Genomic DNA, 25,007 nt, shown 5'->3' with positions numbered 1-25,007 from the left:
ACTGCGTGCAATGTGATGTGACAAACAAAAAAGTAGATTACCTCTATTACAAAAAGTTTTGGGAAGAGTAAAACAAAACAAAAAAACAATACTTGAAACATGACTGTTTTTGATTTGGAAGACTTTATTTATAAAACAAAATTTAACTTACAGAAAAAGTGACCTTATTTTACTCATATATCCAAAAAAAAAAAATAACATTATAAAATCCATAGGAAAATCCAGAGGGAGCCCATGGCGAATTCTCTTCCGGGTTTGCCTACACATTTACGTCACTGCTGAACAGCTCAATTCTATTATATTCTACTCTACCCATATCTTTTGTAGAGGTAATTGTACTTTATTACAATCGCTTTGCAGTTCATGAGACCCTTATTTTGAAACACAGCGAATTTTAAACCTCACGTCAGCTTTTAATCATACGCATGCGCAGTCTCTTGTCAGTCTCTGTAGTGTACTGCAAATCCATGAAGCTTTTTATTATTGTATTGTTTTCCTCTGCACACATCTCGTTACTTCATGCTTACTTTCCTCTTCTTCGCCGTTTTTTGCGCCACATACCTGTCTCAGTTCATCAGTCATGTTAAAGGCAAAGACTTCACTGAGCAGGGAATGTCTCATTACAGAAGATATTTTTTTATACTACATTAAAAGTTGATATGTTATAACTGTGTAAGATGGTCATGATGTAGTTTGTCTGAAGGTACAGCATGTAATATATCACGTATAAGAGACTGGACCTATTCCCTTTGTGTTAAAGGAGGGCTATGTTTAATGTCAGTCAATCAGATTTGCCATATTGTCAGTGTATAAATACACAACAGTCAGCAGGCTATTCATCATTACTACACTAGTGACTTATACAGACAGCTTGGGAGAACACTGTCAATCAGCCCTGGTTAAAGTTGTTGAACATTTGTTGTTTTGTGTTTGTCTTAACAGAGACAGAATAAAGTCCATGTTTTATCATGCCTACAACAGCTACTTGGAAAATGCTTATCCCTATGATGAGTTGAGACCACTGACGTGTGATGGACAGGATACATGGGGCAGGTATGAGCTTTTAGTAGAAATACATTCCTTGCACTCATCCAGGTTTCTTACATACGATGGCTTTTTGGCCCAGAACTGAACATACAGCTGGAAATGGTAAGCATTATTCATTTTCTCATTGGTATCTCTTTCTTTCTATGCAATTGACCAAAAAGTCTGTCAATGATGGAGGATCTGTAGGTGAATCTCATGGAATCTTTCAAGAACATGTCTGGGATATATTTCACCCCCCTGGGATATAAGTCCTAGGCATTGCAATGCCATTGTGTTTGACATTAAACCAATGCTTTTTCTGGTCACTTATCAAATGTGCTTCCCTGCAGTGGTTGGGGGGCTTCTTTCAGCCCATCTGCTTTCCAAGCATGCTGGGATGGAGGTGGAGGAGAGCTGGCCCTGCTCTGGACCCCTCCTGCGCATAGCAGAGGATGCTGCCTGGTGAGCGAGTTAATAACTATGTTAAAACCATATCATTAAGTAACAGGGCAGTTAAATTGTATATCTGAAGCATGACATTCCACTTAAACTGAGCCACATTTTTGTTAACAGTGAGTGAGTATAGTGTTATTTTTTGTTATTATGTTATTTTATATATTATGTTATTAAACTATTTTTAAGTGTACTATGATTTGGAATACACTAATCCTAATCTGGCATACTATAAAGTATATAGTAGTGATAGTATGTGAATTGGTATTCTCTCTTGAAATAATATTCAACCGTTCCGCCTGATAGGATAATCATGCTGTCAGTCTAATATGTCCCGCCCCTTTTCAGCATTCCAGACACCCACAGGGATGCCATATGGTACAGTAAACCTACTGAGGGGCGTTAACCCCACTGAGATCCCCAGTCACCTGCATTGCTGGGGTGGGCACCTTCATCCTGGAGTTCTCTACCCTCAGCAGACTCACTGGGGACCCTGTATTTGAGAATGTGGCTCGCAAAGCTCTCAGGGCATTATGGAGAAAACGCTCGGATATTGGCCTGGTAAAATCTTTTTATTTTTTTAATTTATTTTTTTTATCTGGGGGATCAAGGGGTTTGCAGCACAGTCATGACTTAAAAGGGGTAGTTCACCCAAAAAAAATAATTTACTCACTTTCATGCCATCCCAGGTGTGTACGACTTTCTTCTGCTGAATGCAAATTAAGATTTTTAGAAGAATATTTCAGCTCTGTAGGTCCAAACAATACAAGTGGATGGTGGCCAGAACTTAGAAGCTACAAAAAGCACATAAAGGCAGCATAAAATTAATCCATAGGACTCCAGTGTTTGAATCTATGTCTTCTGAAGCGATTCAATCACTTTGGGTGAGAAAGAGATCAATATCCTTTTTTAATATAAATCTCCACTTTCATTTTCAGAATGTGAAAGAATGTAAAAGTGAAAGTGGAGATTTATAGTAAAAAAGGATATTGATCTGTTTCTCACCCACACCTATTATGTTGCTTCTGAAGTATTGCACTGGAGTTTTATGGATTGCTATTATGCTGCCTTTATGTGCTTTTGGACCTTCAAATTTATGATCGCCATTCACTTGCATTGTATGGACCTACAGAGCTGAAATATTCTACTAAAAATCTTTGTTTGTGTTCAGCAGAAGAGAGAAAGTCATGCACATATGGGATGACATGAGGGTGAGTAAATGAGGAGAGAATTTTAATTTATGGGTGAACTATCCCTTAAAGTAGCACATTTTTTAATTCTTTGGTTTTAGCTCCAACCATTTCTGAAAGTTTCTAATGTGAGACTGTAATATTCACTGATTCACTTCTAACATACCATGATTGCCTAGCACAAAAGAACAAAAGGTTTAATAATCATTCTTAATTCAATAATTCTACTGTAATGTGGTTATTGGCATTATTATTTGTGTAAATTACAAACAATGTTTCGTGAATGGTTTGCCTATACCCAATAGTCCTGCTGTCCTGACATTTGTATGTATAATCTGTGTAAACAGTGGCAAGAAAAAGTATGTGAACCCTTTGGAATTAGCTGTTTTTCTGCATTAATTGGTCATAAAATGGATCTCATCTTCATCAAAGTCACAAGTATAGACAAACACAGTGTGTTTAAGCTAACAACACACAAACAATTATAATATTTCATGTCTTTATTGAACACATCCCGTTAAACATTCACAGTGCTGTGGAAAAAGTGAGTGAACCTTCGATCCTCCTTTGGCAGCAATAACCTCAACCAAGTGTTTCCGGTAACTGCGGATTAGACCTGCACAATGTTCAGAAGGAATTTTAAACCATTCTTCCTTACAGAACTGCTTCAGCTCAGCCATATTCTTGGGATGTCTGGTGTGAACGGCTCTCTTGAGATCGTTCCACAGCATCTCTATTGGGTTAAGGTTTGGGCTCTGACTGGGCCACTCCAAAAGGTGGATTTTCTGTTTTTGAAGTAATTCTGTTGTTGTGGATTTACTTCGATGTTTATGGTCATTGTCCTGCTGCATCACCCAACTTCTACTGAGCTTCAGCTGACATTATCCTGTAGGATATCTTGATAAACTTGGGAATTAATTTTTCCCTCGATGATGGCAAGCGATCCAGGCCCCGATGCAGCAAAGCAGCCCCAAATTATGATGCTCCCTCCACCGTACTTCATCGTTGAGATGATGCTTTCATGTTGGTATACGGTGCCCTTTTTGTGCCATATGTAGTGCTGCGTGTTCTTCCCAAACAATTCAACTTAGTTTCATCAGTCCACAAAACATTTCCCCAGTAGCGTTGTGGAATGTCATGGTGGTCTTTGGTAAACTTCAGGCACGCAGTAATGTTTTTGTTGGAAAACAGCAGCTTCCTTCGTGGTGTCCTGCCATGGACACCATGCCTGTTTAATGTTTTCCGTATAGTAGACTCAGGAACAGAGATGTTACCCAGATCCAATGATTCCTTTGAGTCTTTAGCTGTCAAGCTAAGTTTCTTTTTTTACCTCATTGAGCATTCTGCTGTGTGCCAATTTCTGTGTTATTAGTTAAAACAGATTGTGTTTGTTCATTATTGTAGATTAGATGATCAAACCAGATTTTAGGACAAATTTAAACATAAATGCAGGTAATTCAAAAGGGTTCACATACTTTTTTTTTGCCAATGTATATAGGTGTATTTTCAACTTCGGGCACTTGCATGTCCCAGGGGTTAATTTTTATTAAAACAAATAGATTTAAACTTTATTTATTTTTGTTATATGGAGGTCATATTAAAACTGACTTGGAAAAGTTTTACCAGGCCTTCGTTATTTATTCTTTGTACTTTTTTTCCTGATTAACACTTTTTATTGATTCAGACAAATGAAACAGAAAAGCAAACATATATACACCGAATCAACTTTTAAACCCCATTATTCCCTTTCCCTTTCCCCCTTCCAATCCCTAACCCCACCCTGACCCTCAACAAATATCCCTGTGGTCAAACATGAGAATACACAAAAACAAATAAAAAAACAAATAAATACAAATAAATATATATATATATATATATAAATAATAATCACACACATTTAAACTACACATCTCTCTCCACTGCCCCTCCCCGAGAGCCTTCCAAAAATGTCAAATAGCTGTCCCATTTTTTTATTAAATAAATCCAAGTTTCCCAGCCTTCTATATGACATTTCTTCGAGTGCCGCCACCCTGCCCATCTCTGTGCACCACTCCTGAAATGAGGGCGCTCCAGCCAACTTCCACCCCTAAGGATGACCTGTCTGCCGATCATAACACTGGCTAGGACCCAATTTTTTATGTATTTATCCCCTATATTAATGACCGCCCCAACGCCTAAAATACAGAGTCTTGGGCAAAATGAAATTTGAGTGTCCAATACGTCACACATAAAACTCTGAACCCTCAACCAAAAATCTTTGATCTTAACACACCACCAAAAAACATGGGGTTGTGTCCCCATCTTCTGATTGGCATCGTCAGCAGGTGGGTGTGTCTTTAAGACCAAGTCTATACAATCTAGAGGGGGTCCAATAGAATTGATGTAAAATCTTAAATTGCATAAGGTGCACCCTTACATCTCTAGATGTAGACTTGACGTTTTTAGAATCCTAGCCCACACTCACTCCTCCATACCAAGTTTAAATCTTTCTCCCATAATCTCTTGAAAGAAGTTGAAGCTCCATCCCCCAGACTCTGAATTAGCAGGGAGTAATACACTGATGCCTCATGGCCTTTTCCAAAAGCAGTAATCACCACTCTTAGAGTATCCACTGCTCTAGGAGGGTGTATGCTACTCCCAAAAATAGTACAGAGCATGTGGTGCAGCTGTAAATACCTGAAGAATTGAGACCTTGGAATCCCAAAATGCTGAACCATATTTTCAAACGATCTCAACACTCCACTCTCATATAGGTCACAGAGTGTATTAACCTCCATCACAATCCACTCTGTCCAGCAGAAAGGGGACTTATTAATACCTAATTTTGGGTTCAGCCATATGCTCAAAGCAATATTTAAATAAATGTCTGAATTAAATACTCTGGACACTAATGTCCATACCACGTGCAAATGCGAGATAACGGGGTGTGACTTAGCTTCTCCAGTTAGTTTGATAGAAAGGCTTTACAATGGCAAAATAGGGGCAAGAAATTCCTGTTCAATACAAAACCAGGGAGGGGCTCTCTTAGGTGGAAGCGACCAATGAGCCAAATGTCTGAGACCGAATGCATAATAATAAAACAAAATCTTGGGTAGGCCTAGCCCACCTTTGTCAATCGGCCTATGTAACTTACTGAAGTGTAATCTGGGACCTTTACCATTACAAATGAAGGACTTCGCTATGCTATCAAATTGCTTGAAATAAGAGAGGGGGACATCTATTGGGAGAGATTGTAGCAGGTAGTTGAATTTTGGAATACAATTCATTATAATAATATTAACCTTCCCAATCATAGATAAATGTAATGAAGCCCACCTGCCCACATCGCTCGAAAACCTTTTTATTAAAGGGTCAAAATGAACTAAATCACACAAATTTGCTGGGAATAAAATACCCAAATACTTAATGCCCTGTTTTGGTGACTGGAAGGTGCCCGGCTGAAAAGCCATTACCAGGCAGTAAGCTGTCAGAGCGAAAGCTTTGTATTTAGACCAATTAACTCTGTATCCTGAGAACTTAGAAAAGGAATTACTAATTCTGTGGAGTCAAGGCATAGATCTAGTATCGGAGACTAATAATAAAATATCATCTGCGTAAAGCAAAAGCTTATGCGCCACACCTCTCGCCATCACCCCTGGAAAATCCTCCTCCTTTCTTATTGCGGCTGCTGATGGTTCCAGGACAAGACAGAACAATAATGGGGAAAGAGGGCAACCCTGCCAGGTGCCCCTATCCAGAGTAAAATAATCTGAAATTAATCCATTTGTTTGTACCGTAAAGTAACTTAATCCATCCAATAAAAGAATTCCCGAACCCATACATTTCCAAAATCTTAAAAAGATAATCCCATTCTACCATATCAAATACCTTTTCGGCGTCAAGTGAGATGGCAGCGACCGGAGTCTGATCCCACTGACCACATGATATTGATGAAACGCCTAATGTTATCAGAAGAGCTACGGCCCTGAATAAACCCCACCTGATCTATATGTATAAGAGATGTCATAACTTTACTTAATCGGTTAGCCAAAATTTTTGACAGTATTTTAACGTCTAGCCGGATCAGGGAAATTGGACGATAACTTTTACACTTGATTGGATCTTTGTCCTTTTTAAGAATCAGACTGATCCGGGCTTGTGTCATGGTTGGTGGAAGCTTTCCATTCTTTAATGATTCCATATAAACTTCTAGCAAAAGTGGAGACAGTTCTCTAGCATAAGATCTAAAAAATTCAGCGGCAAAGCCGTCTGGCCCCGGAGCCTTGCCTGTAGGCAAGACCTTAATTACCTCGTCAAGCTCCTCCAAATTTATCTCAGAATCAAGAGAATTTTTTTGCTCAGTTGTCAGTTTAGGAAGTTTTAATGGTTCCACAAAGTATCTAATATCCTCATCAGTAGACAAAGACGTGGAACTATAGCGATCAAGATAGAATTCTTTAAAAGCATTATTAATATCTATGGCCGCGGTAAATATTTCACCACCAGTAGATTTCGCTGAGGGAATGGTGGAAAAAGACTCTCTCTGTTTTATATACAGTTGTGCTCAAAAGTTTGCATACCCTTGGAGAATTGGTAATATATGTACCATTTTTAAAGAAAACATGAGTGAGCAGGCAAAACGCATTTATTTTATTTCTTATGGGATTCATATTCAACTGTAGGTTATAACAGAATGACACAATCATAAAACAAAACATGGCAACAAAGAAAAAAATGAAATGACCCCTGTTCAAAAGTCTGCATACTCTTAGTTCTTAATACTGTGTATTGCCCCCTTTAGCATCAATGACAGTGTGCAGTCTTTTGTAATAGTTGTCTATGAGGCCCCAAATTCTTGCAGGTGGTATAGCTGCCAATTCGTCTTGGCAAAATGTCTTCAAGTCATGCAAAGTCTTTGGTCGTCTTTCATGAACCGCATGTTTGAGATCCCCCCAGAGTGGCTTGATGATATTAAGGTCAAGAGACTGTGATGGCCACTCCAGAACCTTCACCTTTTTCTGCTGTAACCACTGGAGGGTCAACTTGGCCTTGTGCTTAGGGTCATTGTCTGCTGGAATGTCCAAGAGCATCCCATGCGCAGCTTTCATGCAGAAGAATGCAAATTGTCTGCCAGTATTTTCTGATAACATGCTGCATTCATCTTGCCATCAATTTTCACAAGATTCCCCATGCTTTTAGAGCTCACACACCCCCAAAACATCAGTGAGCCACCACCATGCCTCACAGTGGGGATGGTATTCTTTTCATTATAGGGCTTGTTGACCCCTCTCCAAACATAGCGCTTATGGTTGTGACCATAAAGCTCTATTTTGGTCTCGTCACTCCAAATTAAAGTGTGCCAGAAGATGTAAGGTGTCAAGGTGTTGTTTTTTGTGGCACTGGTGCAGTAATGGCTTCTTTCTGGCAACTCGACCATGCAGCTCATTTTTGTTCAATTATCGTTGTATTGTGCTCCTTGAAACAACAACACCGTCTTTTTCCAAAGCAGCCTGTATTTCTCCTGAGGTTACCTGTGGGGTTTTCTTTGTATCCCGAACAATTCTTCTGGCAGTTGTGGCTGAAATCTTTCTTGGTCTACCTGACCTTGGCTTGGTATCAAGAGATCCCCGAATTTTCCACTTCTTAATAAATGATTGAACAGTACTGACTGGCATTTTCAAGGCTTTGGATATCTTTTTATATCCTTTTCCATCTTTATAAAGTTCCATTACCTTGTTACGCAGGTCTTTTGACAGTTCTTTTCTGCTCCCGATGGCTCAGTATCTAGCTTGCTTAGTGCATCCACATGAGAGCTAACAAACTCATTGACTATTTATACACAGACACTAATTGCAATTTAAAAAGCCACAGGTGAGGGAATTTAACCTTTAATTGCCATTTAAACTTGTGTGTGTCACCTTGTGTGTCTGTAACAAGGCCAAACATTCAAGGGTATGTAAACTTTTGATCAGGGCCATTTGGGTGATTTCTGTTATCATTATGATTTAAAAAGGAGCCAGACAACTATGTGATAATAAATGGCTTCATATGATCACTATCCTTAAATAAAAGACATGATCAGTCATATTTCAAAATCAATGCCAAAATTTCACAATTTCTGCCAAGGTATGCAAACTTTTGAGCACAACTGTATCTAGCCAGTAGTTTCCCTGCCTTGTCCCCCGACTCAAAGTATGACTGTCTTGCCCTGAATAGCCAAAACTCCACCTTCCGCGACAAAATAGTATTATATCTGTATTTCAATCGGGTCAATTCCCTGAGTGCATTAGATTCGGCGCTTCAGCTCTGCCTAGGCACTTTTAATATTCCCTTCCAATTCCATGAGTTTTTGTGCTTTGCATTTTGTGGTGAATGAGGCATACTGTATGATCTGGCCCCTAAGAACTGCCTTAAGTGTCTCCCAAGCCATGCCCACAGAGGATATTGAGGACCAGTTGGTCTCCATATAGACATTGATTTCAGCCTTAAGCATTTGTTGAAATTCAGGATTTTGCAAAAGGGATACATTTAAGTGCCAACTATATGATTTATTTTTCTCCATATGTGGCAACACCTCTAAACTCACCAGGGTGTGATCTGAGACTAAAATGTTTCCAATTGAGCAATCAACAACAGATGAAATGAGGGAATAGAAAAAAAATCTATTCTAGAGTAAATCTTATGGACTGATGAAAAAAATGTATAGTCCCTACCAGATGGGTTCAAAAGTCTCCAAATATATAAAGACCAAGATTTTTACACACCCTGTGAAGCGTCAATGTTGCTCTAGGGGGCTTACACACTTTTGCTTCACTATGATCAAGGACTGAGTCCATCAAAAGATTAAAGCCTCCTCCCAATATTATATCATGAGGGGTGCCAGTAGCTTGCAACATCCCTTCAAGATCTACAAAAAAGCCCTGATCATCAATGTTAGTTGCATAAATATTAGCCAAAATAAAATTTGTCCCTGAATTTCAGCTAAAATAATAATGACTCCTCCTAATTTATCTTTACTCTGTTTGAGACCTTTTAATTGTAGATGTTTACTTATCAGTGTAATGACTCCCCTGCTCTTACTCAAGCCAGCACTATAAAAAAAAATGCCCACGCCATATCTTTCCAAATTTTTCAGCTTCCTGCAGAGAAAGGTGCGTTTCTTGAAGAAACACTATATCATATTTCTTACACTTGGGGTGCCCCAACCCATTCACATTCTACGTGGAGAAAGACAATCCACTCATATTAACATTTGACATTTTGACATATAAGAAAAAATAGATTGTGTGTCAAAAACAAGATTATAAAGACCACATTCCAACATTAGTGCAACCATCAGGACCCGAACATCCCCCAGAACCAAACAAACAGAAAAAAGAAAAACGTATTAACCCCCGCGCATGACAGCACCAACTGGCGTCCGTCCCTCTGAACTCAAACAGTCCATACACATCTACGAGAACCCCGCGACAACTTTGCCATCAGATTACTCAAGTCTGGTGTTTCTATACAAATTTTGTGAGACAGAATTACATGGCAAAAGATCATCTATAAAAACAAACTCCAATAGGTGGAATACAGTAAACACAAAGAGCATGTAGATTCATCCATAAAGCTGCCCTGAAGGTGTGTTACTCTACATAATAAACTCCAGCTGCTAGGCGGAACCAGCACAAAAAAGCGCTCAGTTTCCTCAAACAGTCAAGCGAATGTTCAGTGAGCCGGTCCACTCAGCTGCAATGTGAGTACCACAAGATGACTTACTTCATTGTCTTTATGAAGGACATCGCTTGCTGTGGGCATGTGAATGCTTTACGGCCATCCTTAGCATCTATTCTCAATTTGGCCAGGAATATCAGTGCAAAAGCGACCTTCCATTGATGTAAAAGTTTCTTGCATTCCTTGAATCGATCACATTTCTCTCTTGTCGAATTCGCAAAGTCTGGGAACAAATAATGCTGTGGTTTTTCCAAGAAAGCCTTCCTTTACTCCTCGCCTCGCGTAACACAAGATCTTTATCGGATGATCTCAGAAATGTGGCCAGAATTGAACGGGGCCTGTCTCCCTCTGTGGATCACCGAGCAGGAACCCTGTGAGCTCGCTCGATTTCCAGCTTATGGCCTGCTATGTCAAGTAGATTCGGAAGGAGCCCATCCAGGAATTTCACCATATCCTGTCCCTCTTTGCCCTCTGGAATTCCAACAATACGGACGTTATTCCACCAACTACGGTTCTCCATATCCTCCAACTTCTCCCAGACATGTTCCAAATCCACCTTGGTCGCTAGCAGATTAGCAGATAATTCCCTCTCCGATGACTCCAGGTAATTGATCCATTTTTCGACATCCCCCACTCTTGCAACCACCTCAGTGAACTTCGCCTCCATGGCAGTGATCGATCGACGTATCACAGCAAGATCCTCCTAGTCAGCAACAACCTTCGTCAGCATTGCCGACATGTTCAGCATCTCTCGCCGCATTTCCCACACTTCCCAGACTAAATCGACTCCCAGGCTCGCGGCCTGCTCAGGGGCGTCAGCTTGAGCACGTAAGTGTCTTTTAATGTCTCCAGAGCCTGAGGATTTTGAATTCTTTGACATATTGTCCTCCTAGAACAGTTATGGAACAGAGTGTATCGAATCTCACCGGTTTATGTCATTAAAAGTGTTAAAACTAGCAAAGTGCGCAGAGCTCGCTGTTCACACATCCGATCCTCGCATGGCACACGTCTATACTTTCTACTTTTTAAATGCATTTTATATACAGATTTTACTATTTTAGCCTAGTCCCAGACCTGGACTTTCAATAATAATCTATGAAAATACATTTAAAAAGTACAAATGATTACATGTTTAAAAGGATTTTGAACAAAGAGTGAAATAAACATAAACCATTTTGATATTTATTGTGTGAAAACGGTTTCTAGAAAATGTTCAAAAATTGTGACTGTCCCACAGTTGTGGTATAATTTCCACCTCACCAAACAATTTTGCCCCTAATAAAGGTTTTTCAAAAGTTAGTGTATTTGTTAAAAAAGTGGACAAAAGTGAAGAGCATGCTTGAGATGAAATATGAGGCAAACTCTCTAAGATGCTTGGATCAAACTATCTGCCAACAACTTTGGAAAAACTGTGCACAAGTTTACCTTGAAGTGTGGTCACGCCAAATATTGATGTATGTTTACTGCACTTTTTGTATGAAGTTAATTGATAAATAAAAATTATTCATGGGATTATTTTTGAAAACATCCTCACTATACAAAATTTTTACAGACTTAATGCTTTTGCTTTGACATTAATGTTTTAGCTGGTGTTTTTTTACCAAAGCATTAATCGCTTTAAAAGCAGTTACTAGGACAGGGTAGCTGATTAAAAAAAGGCAAAATCTGTATGTTTATATCTGATACAAATGCTGTGGTATAGAAACAATTACAGTAGCTACGAAGTCATGGTAAACAGATCATTATTATCTGAATTATTTCTTTCTTTTGCTGGATTAATTATTCTACAAACAGAGCCATAAAGCTTTCAAAGCTCCAAATCTGATTTAAATGAACACTGTTTGCATTTTGCTGTTTAACACAGCTGGAGCTTTTTGCTTGTTAACACTGGATCACTCAATCTTTGTGACCTGTACCGTCTTTTCAGGTGGGCAACCATATAGATGTCATCGCTTCTAAGTGGGTGGCTCAGGACGCATGGATTGGGGCTGGAGTGGACTCGTACTTCGAGTACCTTGTGAAGGGAGCCATCATGCTGCACGACGAGGAACTGCTAAACATGTTTCACGGTAAAAATTGACATGTTTAACGTAGCATCCCAATAACTGTGGCTACATTGCACAAGCGTTGTATGCAACTGATGTTTTGCTATTTATTTGGATGAAAATAGCGAATTCTAATACCAGTGGCTAATATTATTGATGTTCACTGACTGTTTACCTTTTTTTTTGCTTTCATGAAAGCATTATCAACTTTAAAATGTGTGTTACAGAATATGATAAGTCCTACACTAAGTTTGATGATTGGTATCTGTGGGTGCAGATGCATAAGGGAGCAGTGTCAATGCATGTGTTCCAGTCTCTGGAGGCATTCTGGCCTGGATTGCAGGTGAGATAGCAGATACTTCACCATGCGTAACATCCAACATGCCACAAGGTCTCATTATAAGATAAAAGAAAACATACCAACGTCTGTGTTTGGCTGGTTTTACGTGGTGTCATCCATATTTGCACTTGAGAGAAGAAGTCTTATGGCATCTTGAAGTAAAGAACATAATGTTTTGTGTTTTTATTTTTTTATCAGAGCTTGATAGGTGATATTTCCAGTGCAACAAAGACCTTTCATAACTACTACACTGTGTGGCATCAGTTTGGAGGTCTCCCAGAGTTCTACAGCATTCCTCAAGGGTACATGGTGGAAAAGTATTAAACAAAAATTAAGATACACTAAAATCCAGAATTTCTATAACATTCCACTTAAAACTACTCAAGGACACATGACTCCCATAGACGCTCATTAGAAAAAGAAAATGCTTGCCAGCTGAAAATGGTGGACAGCAACATTTGCTAATATTTGATAAGATAGATAGGATTTGTCAGTAGCACTTTTAAGGCAGGGCTTAGCGGAGTGTCAATAGAGTGCAACAGTCTGGTTCTGGAAGTAAAAATCCTATTCATTTTCTCCATAGGCTAATTGATTTCTTATAAACCTTTAAAGACAGACCTTCTGATGGGGGCGCTAGTGAGCAAGCCATGGAGTAAGTAGCATTTTGGTGAGCTCTGCTGAAAGCTAAGTTATGAAGTGCATATTTTGGTGCTTTGTGCTCATATTATGGCATAAGACATTTTTCAAACTTGCTGTCTCTGTTTTGTCACTGAATTACTCGATTTCTGTGAACATAAATGACTAGAAGTCTTCGTCAATACACCTATCAAGGAAACAGCACAGACATGTCTAGCCATGAGAATTCAAAGTCAGGCAAATATGGCGGACGAACAGGCTGAATTCATCACATTGTTTCACTATTGCGGTCAGAGATTAAGACTACACTTGCTGGAGAATTCGAAGACATAAAGTCCGAATTGCAGGCTGTTAAAACTGAGGTAGTTGACAGTATTGAATTGCTTCGATTAGAGTTGGAATCTACAAAAAAGACAGCGAGAGAGGTAGAGCAGGGCCTCTCGGCTTGTTCGGATTAATTGACGGCCTGCAAAAGACGATACACAAGATGAATCAGAGATTGCCAGCATACAGGAAAAATGCACAGATATGGAGAGGAGAATGAGGCGATCTAACATTCGTATTTTGAATGTTTCGGAAGGATTAGGCACGAGTTCTCCGGCGTTTTTTTTTGTTTTTTTTTTCAAAATTGCTGAAGGAGGTTCTAAACATGGATAAAGAAGTGCTGATTGACAGGTCGCATCGCGGTCTTCAGCCGAGACAATTTGGCGGTAAACCTCGAGTAATAGTGGCTAAAGTGCACTATTATCAAGACTGCAGTTACTTCAGCGGGCCAGGGAGATCGGATCTCTGCAGTACAAAGGAACATGGATATTCATATAAAGTGTTCATGGATTCTATGGAGGCGATGGCATGCGTGAAGTCAATTATTGCATCGAGCAATGATGGACAGGATTAATGATGGATAACTAACTGGCCATGACTGTATGCTTGACACAGTTCTTTGAGTACTATACTATGGGTGAGTAAGAGAACTAAGACTGTTGAGATAATAAGAGACATTACATAACATGACTGCTGTTATATCCAGGGCATGCTGAGTGACTCCAGTCAAGCTTCCTAAGCAACCAATTGGCCCGTTTGTTAGGGTGGGTAGAGTCACGTTGGGTTGACCTCATCGTGGTCACTATAATGTGTTGTTCTCGCTCTCGGTGGGGTGCATGGTGAGTGGTGAGTTGTGCGTGGATGCTGCGGAGAATAGCGTGAAGCCTCCACATGCGCTAGGTCTCCACGGTAACGTGCTCAACAAGACACGTGATAAGATGTGCAGATTGACGGTCTCAGACGCGGAGGCAACTGAGATATATATATATATATATACACACTGGCGGCCAAAAGTTTGGAATGATGTACAGATTTTGCTGTTTCGGAAGGAAATTGGTACTTTAATTCACCAAAGTGGCATTCAACTGATCACAAAGTATAGTCAGGACATTACTGATGTAAAAAACAGCACCATCACTATTTGGAAAAACTCATTTTTGATCAAATCTAGACAGGCCTCATTTCCAGAAGCCATCACTCCAACACCTTATCCTTGTGTAATCATGCTAAATTGCTAATTTGGTACTAGAAAATCACTTTCCATTATATCATACACTGCTGAAAGCTATTTGGTTTGTTAAATGAAGCTTAACATTGTCTTTGTGTTTGTTTTTGAGTTGCCACAGTATGCAATAGACTGGCATGTCTTAAGGTCAATATTAGGTCAAAAATGGCAAAAAACAAACAGCTTTCTCTAGAAACTCGTCAGTCAATCATTGTTTTGAGGAAGGAAGGCTATACAATGCTTGAAATTTCCAAAAAAACTGAAGATTTCATACAAAGGTGTACACTACAGTCTTCAAAGACAAAGGACAACTGGCTCCAGGGCCGGAGTGGGATGCATATTCAGCCCGGGATGTCATGTCCAAGTCATCCCACACCCAAAAGGGGGGTTGGAGGTGAAGATGATAACAGTAAAACAAGATCACAGCAAAAATATGCAATATATGTAATTACTTGAAAATTATTGAAGCTCTCCATGTCATTATACCACATAAGGCATTCACTAAGAATTTCACTTTGTCATAAGACGTCATTGTATGTGTTGTAAAAATAAGTGAATGTTAAAGGGATATTTGATCATTTCCTCACCCTCATGCCATCCCAGATGTGTATGAATTTCTTTTGCAGAACATGAATGAAGATGTTTAGAAAAACTGTTGGTCCATTCAATGCAAGTAAATGAGAAGCAGTGAGAAACAGATCAATAATTAAGTCATTTTTTACTATAAATCTCCACTCTCACTTTCATAAGCACTCTTCTCTTTTAAGAGTTCTTCTTCTGTTTTTGGTGATTTACATAAGCATATCGCCCCGTACTGGGCAGGGAGGAGAATTTATAGAAAGAAAAAAAAACTTAAATATTGATCTGTTTCTCACCCACACCTATCATATCACTTCTGATGACATAGATTAAACTACTGGAGTTGTATGGATTACTTTTATGCTGCATTTATGTGATTTTTGTACCTTCTGAGTTCTGATCACCATTCACTTGCATTGAAAGGACCAACAGAACTGAGAAATTCTTCTAAAAAGCTTAATTTGTGTTCAGCAGAAGACAGAAAGTCATACACATCTGGGCTGACATGAGGGTGAGTAAATGATGTGAGAAATTTCATTTTTGGGTAAACTAAGTTTATTTTAAAGACTATCAAGGCACATAATAACACTATAGAACTGTAAATGTTTATAACTCTTTCAAGATGTACAGGCTCACACTTTAAATGGTCAGTACTTTGTATTTTAGATAATTAAAATAACAACAGATCCAGTGAAACAATTAAGGTTGAGTGATTGTTTTTACATTTTTACATGCCATTCAAAAACGTGCCATTTTACAATGATAAGAGTGAAATAAAAGACTAAAAATAACACATTTGTACTTTTCTTTTACTTGGAATGTAAATGTTCAGGACAAAGGCAAAATGGTTACTGTCTCTTTAAGAGGGTTTTATCGCATTATACAACATTGAAGGCGCTCTGTGCAGTTTGTTTCGTTGAGTTTAATCTTTTGAGAGCTGTAAAGTCCCATTATTTTCATACCGTGTCGTCCTGTTGCATCTGTATTCATTTACTTTAAGTATTCTGTTATTTTGTGACAAAAAATAATTTTGCTATTTTCATTCTGCACAGCTAGGGAAGAGGATTTCAGAGATTAATTGATTGAGATTGTGAGACTGCAGTCAGTATTAAACTTGTGATGATCTTTTACCTGAAGCACGTTCATCCATTCAGCTATTAGTAGCCTATCTGTTCTCGATGGATCTTCCGTGATCCTTCCCGCGCTGTCAACTGAAGCACATCAGTTTCGTCTCTAACATGCTACTCTCTCATTTGTTTGGGTGTGAGATGATAAAATACAGACTGCGTCCGCTATAATACGGAACGCAATTCTGATCCTTTAAATACCGGATGTTACGGACTGTTGGCAGTTGTTATGCAACATATGATGAAAGTTTGTCAAAAAACATGCAGACCTAACTGACCCAATTTTTGACCGGCCCAGCGGGAATTCTCACGATCTTCTCGATTGCCATTCTGACCCTGACTGGCTCTAACAAGGACAGAAAGAGATGTGGAAGGCCAGATGTACAACTAAACAAGAGGATAAGTACATCAGTCTCTAGTTTGAGAAATAGACACCTCACATGTCCTCAGCTGACAGCTTCATTGAATTCTACCTGCTCAACACCAGTTTCATGTACAACAGTAAAGAGAAGACTCAGGGGTGCAGGCCTTATGGGAAGAATTGCAAAGAAAAAGCCACTTTTGAAACAGAAAAACAAAAAGAAAAGGTTAGAGTGGGCAAAAAAACACAGACATTGGACAACAGATAATTGGAAAAGAGTGTTATGGATATTAACCCCATTGAGCTTTTGTGGGATCAGTTAGACTGTAAGGTGCATGAGAAATGCCCGACAAGACAGCCACATCTATGGCAAGTGCTACAGGAAGTGTGGGGTTGAAGTGTCACCTGAGTATCTGGACAAACTGACAGCTAGAATGCCAAAGATCTGCAAAGCTGTCATTGCTACACATGGAGGATTTTTTGATAAGAACTCTTTGAAGTAGTTTAATTTTTTTCAAATTGTAATAGTAATTTTTCATGTTATTAATGTCCTGACTATACATTGTGATCAGTTGAATGCCACTTTGGAGAATAAAAGTACCAATTTCTTTCCATAAGAGCAAAATCTGTACATTATTCCAAACCTTTGGCCATCAGTGTATACAGTTGAAGTCAAAAGTTTGCATACACCTTAGCCAAGTACATTAAAACTCAGTTTTTCACAATTCCTGACATTTAATCGTAGAAAACATTCCCTGTCTTAGGTCAGTTTGGATAACTACTTTATTTTAAGAATGTGAAATGTCAGAATAATAGTAGAGAGAATGATTTATTTCAGCTTTTATTACTTTCATCACATTCCCAGTGGGTCAGAAGTTTACATACACTTTGTTAGTATTTGGTAGCATTGCCTTTAAATTGTTTGACTTGGGTCAAACATTTTGGGTAGCCTTCACAAGCTTCTCATAATAAGTTGCTGGAATTTTGGCCCATTCCTCCAGACAGAACTGGTGTAAAAGAGTCAGGTTTGTAGGCCTCCTTGCTAGCACACGCTTTTTCAGTTCTGCCCAAAATGTTCTATTGGATTGAGGTCAGGGCTCTGTGATGGCCACTCCAGTACCTTGACTTTGTTGTCCTTAAGCCATTTTTCCACAACTTTGGAGGTATGCTTGGGGTCATTGTCCATTTGGAAGAACCATTTGTGACCAAGCTTTATCTTCCTGGCTGATGTCTTGAGATGTTGCTTCAATATATCAACATAATTTTCCTTCCTCATGATGCCATCTATTTTGTGAAGTGCAGCAGTCCCTCCTGCAGCAAAGCACCCCCACAACATGATGCTGCCACCACCATGCTTCACGGTTGAGATGGTGTTCTTCGGCTTGCAAGCCTCACCCTTTTTCCTCCAAACATAACGATGGTCATTATGGCCAAACAGTTTTTCATCAGACCAGAGAACATTTCTCCAAAAAGTAAGATCTTTGTCCCCATGTGCACTTGCAAACTGTAGTCTGGCTTTTTTATGGCAGTTTTGGAGCAGTGGCTTCTTCCTTGCTGAGTAGCCTTTCAGGTTATGTCGATATAGGACTCGTTTTACTGTGGATATAGATACTTGTCTACCTGTTTCCTCCAGCATCTTCACAAGGTCCTTTGCTGTTGTTCTGGGATTGATTTGCACTTTTCGCATAAAACTACGTTCATCTCTAGGAGACAGAATGCGACTTCTTCCTGAGCGGTATGATGGCTGCGTGGTCCCATGGTGTTTATACTTGTGTACTGTTGTTTGTACAGATGAACGTGGTACCTTCAGGCATTTGGAAATTGCTCCCAAGGATGACCCAGACTGTGGAGGTCCACCAAGTCTTGGCTTATTTCTTTTTATTTTCCCATGATGTCAAGAAAAGAGGCACTGAGTTTGAAGGTAGGCCTTAAAATACATCCACAGGTACACCTCCAATTCCGTACACCTCCTGTCAGAAGCTAATTGGCTAATTGTCTAAAGGCTTGACCTCATTTTCTGGAATTTTCCAAGCTGCTTATAGGCACAGTTAACTCAACGTATGTAAACTTCTGACCCACTGTAATTGTGCTATAGTCAATTAAAAGTGAAACTTTTGCTGTAAACAATTGTTGGAAAAATTACTTGTGTCATGCACAAAGTAGATGTCCTAAACGACTTGCCAAAACTAAGTTTGCTAATATTAAATCTGTGAAGTGGTTAAAAATGAGTTTTAATGACTTCAACCTAAGTGTATGTAAACTTCTGACTTCAACTGTATCTATATATCTATATACATATATCTAAATATAAGAGCCATGCTTTATTGGATGGTCTCCAATGGAACAGTTTAGTCCTAAATGGCTGTTGACAGAGATTGCATCCTGTAATACTGTTTCAATAAAATCACTTCTCCGCTCTAAAATACCCTTTTCAGAACCAGTGTCCAAATACTCTGCTAATCCAATAGTAATTCAGTCTCTTAAAATTTGGGCACAATTCAGACGAGCATTTTCATTAGTAGATCTTTCGATACATACCCCCATAATAAAAAATAACATGTTTTTCCATCCTGTACTGATGATGCTTTCAAAACATGGGTTGCCAACAGGCTTACTACACTACAAGACCTGAATAGGGTTGATGGTTTTATCTCTTTTGAACAGCTAAGAGTAGAGTTCAACATACCTAACTCACATTTCTTCAGACATCTCCAGCTTCGCAATTTCCTTTTTTCATGTTCAAAAAGTTTCCCATTGCCACAACCTAAATCCCTTCTAGATACTGTCCTGGAACTTAACCCAAATACTAAAAAGATTATTGGTAGGGTGTATACCTTATTTAACTCAGAAGATTTAAAGTCTTTGAATCTATTAAAAAAAACAATGGGAAGACAAACTTAAATTACAAATAACAGAAGAAATCTGGCAAGGTGTTTTAGATAGGATACACTCCTCCTCTATTTGCATGCGTCATATGGTCATTCAATTCAAAGTTGTCCATCGATTGCGCTGGTCAAAAGTGAAACTAGCTAATTTCATATCACATATTGTTCCTATATGTGACAGATGCAAATTAGAGCCAGCCACTCTTGCACACGTTTTGGTCATGCCCTAAACTTGCAAGTTTTTGGGAATCAATTTTTATCTTTTTTTCCGAAGCTTTAGGAATACCAATTGAGCCATCTACAATTACTGCAGTTTTTGGAGTGCTAAGATGATAATGGCATTTGCTACCCTTCTAGCCAGATGCCTCATACTGTTCAAATGGAAAGATAGCCTTCCGCCTGCCTTTACTAATTGAATTAGTGATATTTTGCACCATTTTACTTTGGAAAAAAACTGCAATTCAGTAAAAGGTTAGTCAAAAATTGTATAATATCTAGCAGCCTGTCTTGTCACATGTGGAAAAAATGGATCCTAAAGTCGTCTTGTCCTCCTGGACTTTCATCACTATACTCCTTTGGTTTTGTTTTTTTACTCACAGTTTTGTAAGTAATATGTTATTTAGCATCTGTAACTTGATAGATGTATTTCGTGGCCTTGTTTAATTTATAAGAAATTCTAATGAATATTTGTTTCGCTTTATGTATGTATGCATTTATGGGTATATATGTGTAGCAGCATCTGATGTTCTTTTGGGGTGGGATTGGGGATGTTCTGTCTCTTATTCTGTATCACTGTTAAAAAAAAAAAAAAAAAAGAAAAAGACAGACCTTCTGTGAGTTCCGAGGTTGTTCATCGTTGGTATATGTTTGTGCTGAAGCCATCAATCAGCGTTATTTCATCTTCATTTAAAAAACTTTTTTTATTTAATAGCAGAATTACTGGTGATCCTGAAGAGAATCGTTCCACCAATCAGGCAAGCTGCCCAGTTCCATGATGCACTGCAAATTACGCAAACAAGTCGGTTTTCCTACTCGCAAACTACTTATATTTTTTTATATATCTGAATATTTTGCAATATACTTTAAATATATCATTTATATGCATTACTTATAATCAACCATCGTTTTTAATTCAATTACATCATGCTTCATGGGACTGTAGTTCATTTCCACGTTAAGTGCACAGTCTTGCACTTATGTCTTTTTCTGTGATTTTCAAATACTTTGGCAAACATTTACAATGAGGTTGTATTTGTTAACGTTAGTTAAAGGAATATTCCGGGTTCAGTACAAGTTAAGCTGAATCGACAGCATTTGTGGCATAATGTTGATTACCACAAAAAATTATTTAAGACTCACCCCTCCTTTAAAAAAAGCAAAAATCGATGTTAAAGTGAGGCACTTACAATGGAAGTGAATGGAGCCAAATTTTGCATATTTTTGGCTCCATATAAAGCATATAATTTTATAAAAGCACACATTAATTCTTCTGTTAAAACTCATGTATTATTTGAGCTGTTAAGTTGTATAAATCATAGTTTTTAACAGTCGTTTTAGGATTTGTTGACATATCAACATGGCAACAAAGTTGTAATATGGGCTATAACTTTACACAGAGAAGTTAAGTAAATTATTTTATCACTCTAAAATCATGTTTAAACATAATGTTTATGTCTTGTGGCTATACTTTTGAAATAGTGAGTATTTTAACGTTTAAGGATTGGCCCCATTCATATTCTTTGTAAGTGCCTTACTGAAACCAAGATTTTTGCTTTTTTGAAGAAATAATTTTTATGTGGTAATCAATATTATGCCACAAATGCTGTCGATTGAGCTTAACTTGTATTGAACCTGGAATATTCATTTAACTACACTGATTAGCCAAAACATTATGACCACCTACCTAATATGGTCCTCCATGTGCCGCCAAAACAGCGCTGAACCGCCGAGGCATGGACTCTACAAGACCCCTGAAGGTGTCCTGTGGTATCTGGCACCAAGACATTAGCAGCAGATCCTTCAAGTCCTGTAAGTTGCGAGGTGGAGCTGCCGTGGATCAGACTAGTTGGTCCAGCACATCCCACAGATGCTCAATCAGATTGAGATCTGGGGAATTTGGAGGCCAGGACAACACCTTGAACTCTTCAATATGTTCTTCAATCCATAACTGAACAATGTGTGCAGTGTGGCAGGGCGCATTATCCTGCTGTAAGAGGCCACTGTCATCAGGGAATATCATTGCAATGAAGGGGTGTACCTGGTCTTCAACAATGTTTAGTAGGTGGCAGGTGTCAAATTTACATCCACATGAATGCCAGGACCCAGGATTTCCAGCAGAACATTGCCCAGAGCATCACACTCCCTCCACCAGCTTGTCATCTTCCCACAGTGCATCCTGGTGCCATCACTTCCCTAGGTAAACGTTGCACACATACACGGCGGTCCATGTGATGTAAAAGAAAAATGGGACTCATCAGACCAGGTGACCTTCTTCCACTGTTCCAAGGTCCAGTTCTGATGCTGACGTGCCCATTGTAGGCGCTTTCGACGGTGGACAGGGGTCATCATGGGCACTCTGACATGCCTGTGGCTACGCAGCCCCATATGCAGCAGGATGCGATGCACTGTGTGTTGTGACACATTCTTCCCGTAACCATCATTAAAATGTTCTGTGACTTGTGCCACAGTAGACCTTCTGTCAGTTCGGACAGACGGGATAGTCTCCGTTGCTCTCGCGCATCGATGAGCCTTGGGCACCCAGGATCCTGTCGCCGGTTTGTGGTTTGTCCGTCCTCAGACCACTGTCGGTAGGTACTCACCACTGCTGACTGGGAGCACCCCACAAGTCTTGCCGTTTCAGAGATGCTCTGACCCAGTCATCTGGCCATAACAATTTGGCCCTTGTCAATGTCACTCAGGTCTTTACTCCTGCCCATTTCTCCTGCATTGAACACATTGACTACGAAAACTGATTGTTCGCTTACCATCAAATCTACCCAGACTTTGACATGTGGCCTCGTTAGGAGATGATCAATGTTAATCGCTTTAATGTTTTGGCTCAACGGTGTACAATAGTTAAGATCAACAAACAATAAACAGCACTTATTAATGTTGGTTAAAGGAATATTCCAGATTTAATACAAGTTAAGCTTAATCAACAGCATTTGTGGCATAACCTAATGTCAACAAACCCTAAAATGTAAATGCTTTTATAAAATGATAAGCTTCACATTTCGGCCTTTAAACCCTCCAGAAATTGGCCACATTCACTTCCATTGTAAGCACCTCACTGTAACCCAGATTTTTCCTTTTTTTTTTCTTTTTTTTTTAATTAAAGAAGTGATGAGTCTAAATTATTTTTGTGGTAATCATCATTATGCCACAAATGCTGTCGATTGAGTTTAACTGGTATTGAACATGGAATATTCCTTTAATGTTAATTTCAACATATAATTTTATATTTATTTAAAGTTTCATATGTTAACATTTAGTTAATTCTTTATGAACTAACATTAACTAACAATGAACGATAGTATGTTAATAAATGAACATTAACCAAGTATATAAGTAATGCTGTATAAAAATATCGTTCATTGTTAGTTAACACATTTACTAATGTTAGCACATACAACTTTATAGTAAAGTGTTACCAATGCTTTTTTGTTTTAAATCAAAGTTTGTAAGTTGTGATTCACCTCTGAGCTGGTTGGTTTGGTTCGTGGCTTGGAACGGTTTTAAGAAGAATTTTATGAAATCCATATGGAAAAAGTGAATCGGAAAAATACTTCCAGAACCAAGACGGCTGAAAAGTTGGCGGACACTGTTGCGCTTTATTGTGTCTAATGTAGGAATGTAGTCTAGAAAATTTAACTTTTCCCTTACTGTGTCTCCTCATTTACATATATGAAATTCAATTAACCACTGTATTTGTGTGTTTTATTATTATTATTATTATTATTTATTATTATTATTATTATTATTACAGAGTTGATAGAGAGTGCCATCTATATAAGGCCACTGGTGATCCATGTGATCCAACATTCATGCAGCTTGGCCGGAATGCCGTAGAGTCCATAGACAAAATCAGCCGAGTGAACTGTGGTTTTGCCACTGTGAGTAATCCAGAGTGTCTCAAATTTACATAGTTTGTTAGGTTTTTAATTATAAAACAATAGATATACAGTTCAAAATGAAGACTATTTGGACACTTTGTAGTTGTCAGATGATATACCATGTTTATAGTTAATGTGATAAACTACACCTGTGGTTACTCTGCTAGGACACCTAAGGAGAACTGACTTCATACATACACTAAAAATCACTTTGAAACTGCAAAAGTGGGTCAGAAACGTATATTAGTTCATACATTTTTGAGTGTGGCTTAACTGGGTTTCTGGGTTCACTTGATAATAAATGAATAATTCATATCTTTCTGGTTCTGACAGAGGTGAAGGATGTGAGGGACCACAAATTGGACAACCGTATGGAGTCCTTCTTCCTGGCTGAGACCATTAAATACCTCTACCTCCTCTTTGATCCTGAGAACTTCCTTCAAAACACTGGCACTGAGTTTGAGCTCGGCGGTGTGCAGGGAGACTGCATACTCAATGCGGGGGGCTACATCTTTAACACAGAGGCCCACCCGCTGGACCCCGCAGTGCTCCACTGATGTAGCCGAGACCAAGCCGAATGCAGGGAACTCCAGGACATACTCCTCAGCTTCTCAGAACCACTCAGGCCTCCCATGGACCAGTCAGAGGAGACGGCAGGGGACAGGGAGCCAAGCAATGGTGGCTCCCAAGAGAGCATAGCATTAAAGCTGGGAGAGAGAAGGATACCTGTGCTCTCCTGTCCCACTCAGCCTTTCAGTGCCAAATTGGCTGTTATGGGTCAAGTGTTTTCAGACAACGCATGAACAGACTTTATTCTGTTGATTCTCAACAATGTGAAAAGATGTTGATTATGTTTGTAATTTAACTGAGGAGAGATTCAATGTTTTCTAAATATGTGTGGATTTTTTCCCACACTCTTTAATAAAAAAGTTTTAAATGACAATGTTGCATTCAATACAGTCATTTTAATAATTAAACTTTCAGAAAGTTTTCAACAAAACATTTT

At 38.8% G+C, this 25,007-nt stretch overlaps 1 pseudogene; it reads left to right on the top strand.

Moving 5' to 3' along the window:
* The first annotated feature begins 942 nt into the window (after nt 1-942).
* LOC127420488 (ER degradation-enhancing alpha-mannosidase-like protein 2) lies at nt 943-24,866 on the top strand (annotated as a pseudogene).
* The last annotated feature ends 141 nt before the right edge of the window (nt 24,867-25,007 follow it).

This window comes from Myxocyprinus asiaticus, chromosome 29 (genome assembly GCF_019703515.2).
Source record: "Myxocyprinus asiaticus isolate MX2 ecotype Aquarium Trade chromosome 29, UBuf_Myxa_2, whole genome shotgun sequence".
NCBI lineage: Eukaryota > Metazoa > Chordata > Actinopteri > Cypriniformes > Catostomidae > Myxocyprinus > Myxocyprinus asiaticus.
This window is presented reverse-complemented; position numbering and strand designations above follow the sequence as displayed.